Consider the following 13,583-nt stretch of genomic DNA (forward strand, 5'->3'; position numbering starts at 1 on the left):
CCGGTAGGTGGCTGAGCAGCCGGGCGCAGCGGCGCCTGGGCGGCGGCCGCGCTGAGATGAAGTCCCAAACCGCCATGTCGCCATCACCGCCATCACCATTGCTGCAGCTGTTCCCAACCGCCTCAATCGCCGCCGTTTTGCCAGCAGTCGCGCCGCGGAATGGCAGAAGCTCCAGAGTAGCCTCCAGCGCCCCTCTCCGCACGTGTGCAGGTGCACTGCGGCCGCCGGGTCCGACGTCCAGGCAAAACATGATATTTCCATGCTGCTCCGACGGTGGGCTGGTCTTGTTTGGGCGTTCCTCCACTGTGACGTCGGTCACGCCTGCCCCGGCCAGGGCGCAGAGGCCGACGTGTCACCATCCGGTTGCAGTCCTCAGTCGGGTCGCAACGTGTACCTCTTCCGCAGCGTGGAGCGCGCTCCCGCTGGGCAGCGATACAGCCAAAAGTAGCATAGCATGCGGGCGGCCAGCGCTGCGCCGGACAGCGGACCCATGCCGGGGGTATGCCGGTCTCGGCCATTAGCGGGGTCGTCGGGGCCGAGGCTGTACATACAGCTGGTGACCGCGTGAGCCGCCAATCGAAGCTCACGGCTTATAAGCTCGACGCGGGCATCACACGCCGTCCCGATGGGAGCTCCACGACGCCGCCGCGAACTCCAGCGCGGCTCGCAGCGCGAAGACCAGTACGGACGGCCGGGGCAAACGGCGTGCGGGAGTCGCAGGCGACGTTCTGCGGACAGAAAGGGTTGGGCATAAGCTGGTCGGCAGGACACTCTTGAGCCGAGCCTTTGATGTAATTACAGATGATCCAGAAGCATGCACAAAAATTCATGACACACTATTCTCATTTATGTATTTGCTACATATGATATGATATACCAGCTCATGATCAGTGACGCATTCTGGGCAATATGTTCTAAAGTGAAGTAACTGAAGTTACAGCTTAAAAGCTTAAAAAAACAGCTTAAAAAAACACACACACACACACACATTCGATAGCTTATGAGAATAACATGCCTTGTGTGCTTAATGCAGGAAAATATTTTTTCACTTTTTTAGAAACAGCAAAAGAGTTTTCAACAAGCCATGTCAACTATCTAAACAATTTTTATGGAAACTGCTCTAGCTAGCTTAAAGTTCCACAACGTTTCCGAAGCACCGTACCCAAACTCAGTTCATGTTACAAGAAAAACAGTAATAATGCCTCCTAATTTTGAATGAAATATAGGTATGAGTAATTTGATTTGGAAAGCAACAAATTTCCGCACATCATTTTAGCAAAATTACTATTTTCTTCAGCCATCAGGTTACACAAAACTATAGTAAACTTTATGATCTAGTTTACAAAAAACCAAAGCCCCGATTTTAACAAATGTAGATAAAATTTAAACAATTTTAAAAAATGTATCGTGGAGAAAATGAAAAGTGTAGATTTGTAAAGCCGGGATATTTCAATTTCACGGATTAGGCACTTAAAGAAATATCTTCACCTTTCTTTGAGCCACCAGCCTTCACCCAAGTTTTACACGAATGTAGTGAAGCAGACAATGTGGCAACTCAAAATTGTGATGGTTTGAGATGATTATGACGGTAAAAGAAAAAGCAACACAAGGTTCCTTACCGTCGTTTTTTCACATGGGTTCAGATGAGGCTTCAACTGTTGCCGACCTGAGGAGCTATAGGGACTTGAGCTTTCCAAAACTCAATTTCTAAGGGCACTGAGCAGTGTTTGGCTTTCACACGAATGCGATAGTAAGTTATATGAAGTTGACAAAGCAAGCAAAGCAAAGCATGATGCCCCGCGCGTCCGCCCGCGACCACGCCCCGCTTCCGACTCCCGACCGCCGCGTGACCCGAGGCGCCCGGCGGTCACGTGACCTACCGGCCGGAACTGCAAACGGCCTTCACCACCATTCTTGTATGACGTCATATCCTACTGAGGTGCTGATTGGTCGGAATTAGATACCTGAAGGTAATTATCTGCCGTAGTTATTTTTGTTTCATTGTTTTGCGTGTTTTCTTATATGAAATGTAATTAAAAAATTTGTCATATTTTAATCACCATTAAAACATAACTGAATAGGTATAAAAGAGAACTCGATATATACTTTCCTTGTTTTTAAGAATTCCGGAATTAGATACCCGAGGGAGCAAAGAGGGAGCAAGTTGCCACGCTGATTTAATACCTCATAGTCGAAAGGTGGGCTACTAGAACCAAAAATTGCTGTGTTTGTAAATAAATAAGTGATTTGAGGGCAAAAAATGCCCAGATTTAAACTTCTAAAATTATTTTGAACATAAAACATTTCAGTTTGAGGGATGTTAAGGCCTCTAAGGGTAGGTACTTTTTAGGTATCAAATAAGTTCCTCTGCGAAAGTTCCGTCGTGAAAACGGCCTATGTATGTTACGTACACCGGACACTATGTAAACAATCGGTCTATCAAATAGTTTGCCCTTATGAGTAGCGCCTTTCCTAAAATATCACGATCTTCGGTTTTTGAAAAATGGCAGACAGATTATTCACAGGATCGTCTTTTAACATTGTTATCACGTTGGTTTGATTAAAGGCCAGTGGCCGAAAGCTCACCGTTTTTTTAAAATACCTATATTATTCGGCTTTTTACATTTTTGATGTCGAGGAAAAGGTCAACTTCTTTTATTTATCTAATTATATTCAATATGTTCCTCGCTCGAGCACTTAGTAGTATTACCAATATAGTGTGATAACATTGCAGTTTTTCCTTCATCATTTCAGCCAATGAAAAAAAAAAAAACAAAGTTATCGACTGAAGTGATTATGGCAGAAATTTTACATGACACCGTAGTATATTGACACTACATCTGCGATTTTACATGGTATAACACTGACATGGTGCTTCATTTTTATCGTTTTGTATTGAACCTGCATGCTCACAATATTGACGCTTACAGTGACACTGACACCGCGTTGACATTGTTTGACCTCGTTGGTCCGAATCTGCATTTTGAGTGAGCCCTTTAGGTACAGCTATCTTAAAATACAATCTAAGAAGAAAATAAAATCAAAAGCTAGAAAGTAAATAAAATCGTCATCTTACATCGCCTAATTGCTTCGTCTAAGTTTGATATGGCTTTATAGTCAATAGTCATAACAAAGCATCGTATCTTGAACGTATCCTGAGTAATTAATCTACATAAGGTTGATATAAGGTTGTTGAATTTTGGTGATGCCGGTCGTCATACATTTGTTCACAAGCTCATACACTTGATAACTGCGCTTTGCTGATGAACATGCAAGTCACGTGTAGATATATACAACACAGATGTATGCAATGTGTACACAGACGCACATAGACACACACTTACACCTCGCTGCGAGGACTTTCAAGACAGCTTCTCTAAAAGCTTGACACCCTCGTTGACGCTTGGCTGATCCACTGTGAAGACGTTTTCTCCAGACTTGTTCTCTGTACCTGCAGCAGAGCAGGAACTGGCGCCCGGACGTGGCCTGATCTGTATAAGAATGGACAGCACACGGGCACCTCGCGATTTCTACGCCTCGCAGACGTGAGACGTCCTTATTAACACAGCCTTGACCACCTGCTGCACTAGCTACCAAAAAATGTTTCTGCCTAGTCTAGGAGACACAAAACCAGCGAATAGTTACGTAAATTTGATACTTTGTTATGTCTCACAGGTCAACAGCGCTAACGACGTTTGGAAACGGATCGGGACTTGGCAACGGACATGCCCCAGGGGGCCGTGGTCGGTCGGTCGGACGGTTGCATTTATTTGCTAGCGGTATTGTAGCCGCCGAGCCGCTGTTCGCTGTAACGGACATTATTTTCGATTCGTTGGGTGAGATGCCTTTGGTGAAATGCGAAACTTCAGCTAATGATTTATTCAAATCTTAGTTCATCTCTATGTCATGTCATGTCATGTCATGTCATGTCATGTCGTTAAAGCTTTATGCATCTTACGGCTCAGAGCTAAATCAATTAGTATACACAAAACTACGCATCGTAATACCGCAATCGAAAACCCACCAATTTTAGCCTTTTTCGATGACCTGGAAATTTAAATTAAATCTCGCGGGCATCGCACGCGAATATAACTAACGGCGCCGCCACATGACAGACTATTTACAAATATGTACAATACCGTATCGGAATAACGTGATGAGGCGGCAACACTCCCCACCTTGACCCGATCAGGGCTCAACACTCACTACACAACTGCACATGCCATTAAAGCTGACCACTGTACAGCATACACTTACGTCACCTTTGTGGCATCAACTTTCTAACGCGCCATGCAAATGAGCGCCTGCCACATTTGAGCCCTATTTGGTTCAATAACAGGTCCTAAATACTACCGCGCTAAACAAGCACTATTCAACTGTTAGAACGTCAGCATGACAAGCACCAACACAAGGCTCATCACCGATCCATCAATTGTCTCAACTATTTCTGGTCACCATCGCGATCGGTGCGGCATGGTGCTCTGACGAGTAGCACCTTACAGAGATGCTATATCTTTGTGTTCTCACTATTCTGCCTCCAAGATGAGAACGAGCTTCGATATCGGCCTCTTCAGAACTGACGTCTCGGTCTGTACCATTGCAGATCGGACGAAGCCTTTCCGGTCCGGGAAAGTCTCTTTGATTCGGCCCAGAGGCCACCTGGAGCGTGGTGTGCTCGTATCCATGACAAGCACTACGTCATTAACTGCTAGATTTCGTTCCACCTTGTTCCACTTGTGTCTCAGTTGTAATAGCGGCAAATACTCCCGAATCCATCGTTTCCAGAAGATATCGGCCAAATACTGCATTTGTCTCCATCTTCGAGCAGACCGGCTGTCCCTGGCGGTGAACAGGCTGTCTGGCGTAGGACCGCCCCTCAGCAGGAGAAGGTCATTTGGGGTCAGCGGCTGCAAGTCTGTTGCATCACCTGAGACGGTGGTGATTGGAGTCGAATTCAGTATTGACTCGACCTCGCACAACAACGTGCGGAGCGATTCTTCCGTCAGCGTTTGTTCCCGAAGGAGCCCATTCAGAATCTTTCTGATGGAGCGAATTTGTCTCTCCCACACCCCACCGTGTGATGATGCACCAGGTGGGTTGAATATCCACGTGATACCCTCCTTCAGGAGAAATTCGTGGACTTTCTTCTCTTGAAGTCTCTTCAACTCTTCGCGCAATTCTTTCTCGGCCGCCACAAAGTTGGTACCGTTGTCCGACCGTATAAGCGTAGCCTGACCTCTCCGAGCCTGGAAACGCCGCAATGCGTTGATGAATGAACTGGTGTCGAGGCTCTCGCATAGCTCTATGTGTACAGCTCTACTGGAAAGACAGCTGAATAAAACAGCATATCTCTTGAGCTGTTTTCTACCCATTTTCACATAAAATGGACCAAAGAAGTCCGTTCCAACTTGGCTGAACGCACCCATGTGCGCTGTCGTTCTCTCTGCTGGCAGGTCTGCCATGATCTGCGTGACCGGGGGGGCTTGCAGCCTCCTGCAGCGAACGCACTTGGAGAGAACTCTGCGGACCGCTGAGTTGCCATCCACTATCCAATACTTGCAACGTAATGCTGCCAGAACATGTTCCCTGCCTGAATGACCTCTGCGCTCGTGCATATCTCGGATGACAAGATCTGTGACATGGCCTTTCTTCGGCAGAATGATCTGGTGGATTGATGACGGTGATAGTCGTGAATTTCCTAAGCGGCCTCCCACTCTGAGTACGCCGTCTACTTTCGCTGGATTCAGTCTGTACAGAGAGCTGGACTTTTTCACTGTTGAGCAAGACAGCTCATCTGGAAAGGATGTCTCTTGTACGTGTTTGACGATGGCCATTTCTGCTCTCGTTAGCTCTTCTGCTGTCAATCTCGCACACTGATAGGTACGCGCGAGACCAGCACGACCTCTCTTTCTGGCGTCACGGTTGCGGAGAACATCCTTTAAACGAAGCATCCAGGCCACTCGAGTCTTCAGCTTGTGCCAATCCGATGCACTGTGTAGGAGGCGCATGGTGTGATCCTCGTCTGTAGCTACGACATTCACATAGGGTTTCTTCACTTCCAGTGGCTCAGCATCCGAACTGGATCTGAGGTCTGGCTGTTCCGGCCACTCTGACTTCGGACGTTTGAGGAACGCTGGCCCACCAATCCAATCGGACTCGTTCAGTTCCCGTGCTGAGCTACCACGCGACAGAAGATCGGCCGTATTCAACGCCGACGGCACATACAGCCATTGGTGCGGTTTGGAGCCATCATGAATGATTGTCAGACGATTTGCGACAAATGTTTGAAATCGAGATGTCTCGTTATTGATGTATCTCATGTTTGACATGCTGTCGGTCCAGAAAAACACTTTCTCTATTGGCAGCTCCAATTCTTGACGGATCTGAGTGCTGAGTTGAACCGCTAATGTGGCGGCCGCAAGTTCTAGTCGTGGAATTGAGCATGTCTTCAGTGGAGCTACTCTCGACTTACTCATAAGAAATGCTGTGTGCACGGACCCGTCATCTGCAGTTGTTACATAATAAGCTACTGCCCCATAGGCGGACTCGCTGGCATCGGCGAACAAATGAAGTTGATGTCCATGTGTTGGAACGTTCGGAGTCAAACTCCTGGGCACGGAAAATGCGTGTAACTGTTCCAACTGCCGACACCATTCGTTCCATTTTCTCAAATGGACGGCCGGTATTTGTTCATCCCAGTCCAACTTCATCCTGCAGAGGTCCTGGAGTAGTATTTTCGCCGGCAGAATGAATGGAGCTCCGAAGCCTAGAGGGTCATACACTGCGCTGACGGTCCCTAAAATGCCTCTTCTGGTTGCTGGACCCTTTCGGATATCGATACGAAAACTGAGCGTGTCGTTTTGCACATTCCATTGTACGCCAAGAGCCCTCTGTGGCATAGGGCTATCTCCAGTAAGGTCTACCTTGTCAGGGAAGGCACAATCCACCTCGGGCAGCCCACTCAGCGTTTCAGGGCTGTTACTCACGAATCCGGTCAATCGGAAACCTCCCCTAGCACAACATTCTCTCACTCCTTGAGTAACATTCTTCAGTTCTTCGGCCGTTGAGCATGACTTCAGAAAGTCATCGACGTAGAATGACCTCTCGATACTGTGTCTGACGTCTGTATGGAAGTCATTACCGAAATCCTGTGCCGATCTTCTCAGCGCAAAACTTGCACATGAAGGCGAGCTGACAGCGCCGAACAGGTGAACGTTGACCTGATATTCCTGCAGATCCTTTCTTACGTCACCGTCAGGCCACCACAGGAAGCGTAGTAGACTTCTTTGCCTTGATGGAACGCGCACTTGGTAAAACATTTTCTCGATGTCGGCCATGACTGCGAATGGCCGTTCTCTGAATCTCATCAGAACGCCGAGGAGAGAACTGGTGAGGTTTGGGCCCTGCATAAGACGATCGTTCAGTGAGGCGTTTCGAAACTTTGCGGAACAGTCGTACACTACACGAATCTTGTCCGGCTTGACGGGGTGGTACACTCCATGATGTGGAATGTACCAGGTTTGCCCAGCGGTTTTGAGGTGACTGTCTTTGACTCTCTCGGCATAGTTCTTCTCGATCAAGTCATTAACAAATTTCTTGTAATCATCCATGTACTTGTCGTTTTTGTTCATTTTCCTTTTCAGGTGCTCAGCTCTAAGCAATGCCTGTTGCTTATTGTCTGGAAATGGCGCGTCTTCTTTCAGAGGTAAGGGAATCTCGTAATGTCCATCGATATAGCGTGTTCCCGCTTCGACCGTTTTCAACCACACTCTGTCCTCCACTGACAGTCCCACGTCGGTGGAGCTGCCGTTGTCTTCGAATTCCTTATTATATAGCGAGACGAACTTCTCATGAATATCAGAATCACCTCTGAGTACACTGACTCTGTTTACTCTTGCCGCTCCATGATCTCTGGTGGATCGGAGTTCTCGGGGTCCATACACAGCCCAGCCCAGCTCTGAACGGAACGCAAATGGCTCGCCTTCACCGCCTCTCCTGACCTCAAGTGGACACAAAGCCTCGGGACAGTTTCCGCCAATCATGAGGCCGATCTCAGCGTCTACTTGTGTCAGAGGAATTCCCTCGAGATGCATCCATTTACTGATGTCGGCTGGGGTTGCGATGTCCTCGTGTTTAACTGGTATCCTTTCAAGTGTGTAGGTGGGTGGCAGCTGAACAGCAGTTGAAGAATGAAGGCCTGTAATAGATAAGCCCTCGACTACTTGACATTGTACGGACTGATTTTCAGAAGCAGCAGTCATCATCGTCAGCCTTGTCGCTTTTCCCTTGACGTTCAGCCTTTTAAGCAGAAGATCCGTGCAGAATGTTGCACTTGACCCGAGGTCCAGGAACGCATGAGTGACGACCGATCGTGAGCCGTCAGGTGATCGAACTAACACGGGTATCACTGCCATCATTGTGGACGAGTCTCCGCGAGCACCAGCCGCCACTTCTGCGCCGTCTATTTCCAATCGTCCGTTTCTTACGACGGCTGCCGGCCCTGCACTGCTACCACTGATTTGCTTGTTTGTAGCAGAAAATTCGGAAGGAGATGCCTGCTTGTCGTTGTGCAGCGGAGTCGGATGGTGACCCTTGCAGATCTTGCAGGACAGCCTTTTTGTGCACACACTGATTTGATGCCGCTGCCGAAGGCACCCGAAGCAAAGTCTTTGTTCAACGATGAACGTTCTTCTCTTTTCATAGGGCTCATGATTCAGCCTCTCACAGGAATCCGTTGAATGTTGCTCGGCACAGTACAGGCACGTCATCACCCGAGGAGATGCGTCCTTATTGACACCTGTTGCAGACACGATGTAAGGCTTCTTACCGCTTCCATCTGGCTTGGTCAGCTTCCCGAAGGTGGGATCTGTGATTTTTCTCACTTCTCTGTCAACGAAAACTACGATGTCTTCAAATGTCACCTTCCTGTTTGCTTCTTCCTTTATTTGTATCACTCTGTTGCGCCAGCTGTCCTGGCAGTGATAGGGAAGCTTTTCCACTATCTTGCGCATCGTTCTTGGATGGTCAGTCTCTCTCGACCCTGGAGGTATATCTTTCATCACGTTGAGACACGACGTGAGCGCGATGGAGAACTTGTCCAGGCTGTCCACATCACCCGGCTTGATAGAATTCCAATCAGTCAGAATGTCGACAAATGCTGATGACACCGAATCAGGGTCTCCATATCGCCTGTTGAGCAGGCGCCTGGCCTCCAGATAACCCGACCCATCTGACATATGCGCGCATCCACGTACGATATCAAGAGGCTTCCCGCGCAAATAGGTCTGAAGATAATAAAGCCTCTCGTCGGGATCATCAGTTTTACTGGCGACTCTGGAGTCGAAAGCTCTAACAAAACTGCGATACTTCGTTACATCACCGTCGAAGACCGGTATCTCCAGCTTAGGCAACTGGCCCTTCTGAAGCTGAGTGAGCAGCACCCTTGAGTAGTCTGCCTGCTGCGACTGCTGAGGCTCTGCATGACCCCTCTGCTCTGTCGCTGCTCCTGCTGCCTCCGAGTCGTCTATGCTCCTAGCCTCGTGCGTGGTGGGCTCCCGCGATCTCCCAGACGGTCCATCAGAACAGCGACGCTCTTGAGTAGGGTTCCTGAGCCCTGTTTCTGGCTCAGCATTCCCAGAAGTCAGAGACTGAGAGGACGGCTGGTTTTGTCGGTCGGAGAAGGATGTGACTGGTCGTGCCGTGGCCGCCATGCCCTCTGGCTGATCAGCTTCCGCCAGGATCTTCTCTCTTGCCTCCGATTCTGCAAGCTCGGTTCTTATCATTAGTTCCTCTCTACGAAGCCGAAGATTCAGCTCCTCCAATTCGATTTTACGTTTCTCCTGCAGAAACGAGGCTCGTGCCAGCAATGCAGCTCTTTTTGTCGCTTCAATAGCTCGCAGTGAGCGCACTGAGGCGGCAGAGGCGGAAGTGTGACAAGAGACAACTGACTCGCCACACACGGATTGGTCATTCAACGCCGCCTCAGTTATGGAGTCGTTATCTTGTCCGTTGTTGCAATCGGCGTCTTCTCGGTTCCTGCTTGAACCATCGTCCTTTTCATATCTCATAAGCTCTTGCAAACGTCGAACTAGAACGGCCTTCGTGCCCTTAATATTTGCGTGTCTCTCCCTCAGTCGCTCTTTCAACTCACTCACGGTAAGTCTGTCAAGCTTGTCCATTTTGTGACTTCCGCCAGTTGCGTCCGATTAACCAATCAAATGCAGCACAGTGGACCGATTGATCTGCTGTGATGCGTTGAATGCGATCGTCTCTCACGTCAGGTCAGGACGAGACGAGACGTCAGCCATGAAGCGCGTATGAACTCGCCTTCAGACGTTTTCAATTGGTGCAGTCAATCTGTCACGCAAGTCCACTAAAGCCGTCGTTTCCTTGGAAATACAAGAGCTTTTCACATTTTGCAATCATTCTTAGGCCTCATCTCGCAAGCTATTGCAGTCTTGCCAACTTAATCTCGCTTACATCCAAATATGTCATTGTTCTTGCATAGTTCTATGCTTTACCTTCTCGTTTGGCTTTAACTTCGCACAAAGCTTTATCTTAAAGCCTTTACTTGAATGCACTGGCTTTAACTAAATGCTTTAGCTTGAATGCATCAGCTTAAACTTAACTGTGAAAAGTTTTAAATGCAAAGCCTTTAAACTAAATGCAAGCTTCGACCTCGAACAAAGCCTTAACTTTAAGCCTTTACTTTAATCCATCAGCTTTAAGTTAAGTTAAATGCTAAAGCTTTAACTGTAGCCGCCGAGCCGCTGTTCGCTGTAACGGACATTATTTTCGATTCGTTGGGTGAGATGCCTTTGGTGAAATGCGAAACTTCAGCTAATGATTTATTCAAATCTTAGTTCATCTCTATGTCATGTCATGTCATGTCATGTCATGTCATGTCATGTCGTTAAAGCTTTATGCATCTTACGGCTCAGAGCTAAATCAATTAGTATACACAAAACTACGCATCGTAATACCGCAATCGAAAACCCACCAATTTTAGCCTTTTTCGATGACCTGGAAATTTAAATTAAATCTCGCGGGCATCGCACGCGAATATAACTAACGGCGCCGCCACATGACAGACTATTTACAAATATGTACAATACCGTATCGGAATAACGTGATGAGGCGGCAACAGGTATCAAATGACTTAGCTGCTCTGGTACACCTGAGGCCCCTGAAGCGATGACGGCAGCCCCAGACTAAGCTACAGAACTTAGCCGTATGACTGACCCGGTAAAAACTTGGCTCAACAGCTAACAAGATCTGTTTTGCTGAAAATATCCGCTGAGGTTAGCTATCGAGCTCAACAAACTTGAGCAGTTGTGCCGCAATGCTAACTTTGTTGCTGGGCATGCATTTTAGAGTATCGAACTAGGCAAGCGCCCGGTTACGGCCTTTGCCTTTCCCAAACGCGGTAAACATGCTTCTATTGGTAAATGCTATAAACGAGTTATAAGCTATATGCAAATTCCAAAAGCACCTCTAGATTAGCGAGCTATTATAGTTGATACCGAACACACCATAGCCACATGCTAACAGTGACCATTGAGAGGCATCGTGACATTTTAAAAACGGCTCCTGGCCCAATCTTACCAATGCCGTGAATAGGCAAAATGCCGTGTATGGAGCCCATTCACGGCAACGGCATATTACCAATGCCGTGGATAGCTATTTACGCCATCTCATTCACGGCATGCGGTCGATATTTATCCACGGCATTTTGGCAGTGCTTTAACATGGGCAGTGGCACAAGCTGCCGCGAGAGCGGCAGAACAAACGCAAATAATCAGCTGTTTGCGCTGTCGGTGGCCGTTCCATTCACGCCACCTTTTAGTGCCGTGAATGGCGGGTGTTGTGAAAGGGATAGGTCGCTGGGAGGATGTTACTATGCAATATTTGACACTATTATTTTTTAAAGTAAATAATTCTTCATATAATGCCCTTGACATCTAGAACGACGATTACACGCATAGTGATTACTTCAAAAACATGTATTTTCCAGGGATAAAATCACACTCAAATCCATAAAAATAAACATGTTTATTCATAATATGGTCTTATTTTTCAAATCCATACGAGATCGTGGAGCCGATTTTAGCATCTGGGCCCAATCATACCAATGCCAAACCCATCTTTATATGCTATAGTATAATAATATGGGTGTTTCAGTGTTCACCCCGTCCGGACGTCTCACAAACATCCTTCATGATAAATTTAAGTAAAAATTTAAAACAATTAAATACCGTAAACTTGTCAAACAAGTATCAGCACTCACAATGCATATTTTACCACTTTCTGTCTGGCACAGACAGCTACGGAGCATGCTGTCTTCATGCGTCTCAATCTGACTTCTGAACTGAATGCCTTTTTCTTGATATGTTATGGTTTTGAGATGTAGACGGGTTTCTTCAATATTTTGAGTAATTCCTTTTGTTATCGTGCTCGTAAAAAGCAGCAAATAAGGCTATAGCTTGAGCTGGCCGGGTGCATGCAAGGGTGCATATACCCAAAGTTTAAACTTTACGAGCTGCATTTCAATTGCATTATTCCAATGTCTTAGAAACAACAACGGAGCTATCACTAGGTCGTTACTTCAATAATTTTATCTCAAAATTGTTGCAATATCTTAACAGCAAGTAAATATAAATGATGAGCAGCGAAACGAAGCTGAAATCTAATCCACTCGATTTTCTCAGCGCGAGAATGTCCTCGCGGAAGTTTTACTAGGCCAGTAATCCGCTTTTCAGGAGAATTCTTTAGGCAGGCTTTAGTTTTTCATAGTTTGCTATCACGTTTTCCACAAATAACTTATCCTTCACACATATATATATGGCTCTAAAACAAATAAACGCCCGACAAAACTTTAAATAGAGAGCTATACTTGTTCACAAGCAATACGCACAATTTCCGATAGCGAAGGTGACAAGAATTGACCAATCACGTTGCGTGTTTTCTGCTGGCGCTGAATTGTACCGTGGGCAAAATGCCGTGAATAGAAATGCCGTGGCACGGCATTGGTGAGATTGGGTAAATGGAGTGCCGTGGATCAGCCGCCGTGGTAGGCATCCACGGTATCTGCATCCACGGCATTGGTAAGATTGGGCTCTGGTAGCTAACTAGCTACTGCGGCGGAAAATCCTGGTAGCTACTGCACCTCGTGACTGCAACGTCTCAAGCCGGATATAAGCAGCAGCTGCAGCCGATACCTAAACCGTACGGTGCCTCCAGCAGGACAGTGCGATCCGTATGCAGCAGCCGTGATCATTGACCATCGATACCACCTAGGAGCAGTTTAGGGGCACATTGTCTCGCGGGATGCGTTTCGCCCACGGCCGGTTTATTCTCTTGATCTCTGCCACCTAAATTCTCAAATAAAATGTTTAAACAAATTATATGTGGTATATTTGCATATATTTAATGAGCCGAAGTGTGTGCCATTTTTTAAAAGAATTTTTGTATCATCACCAGCATCAGTAATAGCAAAAGCAGCAGAAGCAGCAGCAGCAGCAGCAACATTGAACGCCACATCAGCATCTGTAACAACACTACCGTCCGGTCCACACACGAGCTAA

The sequence above is a fragment of the Amphibalanus amphitrite genome, unplaced genomic scaffold, assembly GCF_019059575.1.
Source record: "Amphibalanus amphitrite isolate SeventyFive unplaced genomic scaffold, NRLGWU_Aamphi_draft 001047F_arrow, whole genome shotgun sequence".
NCBI lineage: Eukaryota > Metazoa > Arthropoda > Thecostraca > Balanomorpha > Balanidae > Amphibalanus > Amphibalanus amphitrite.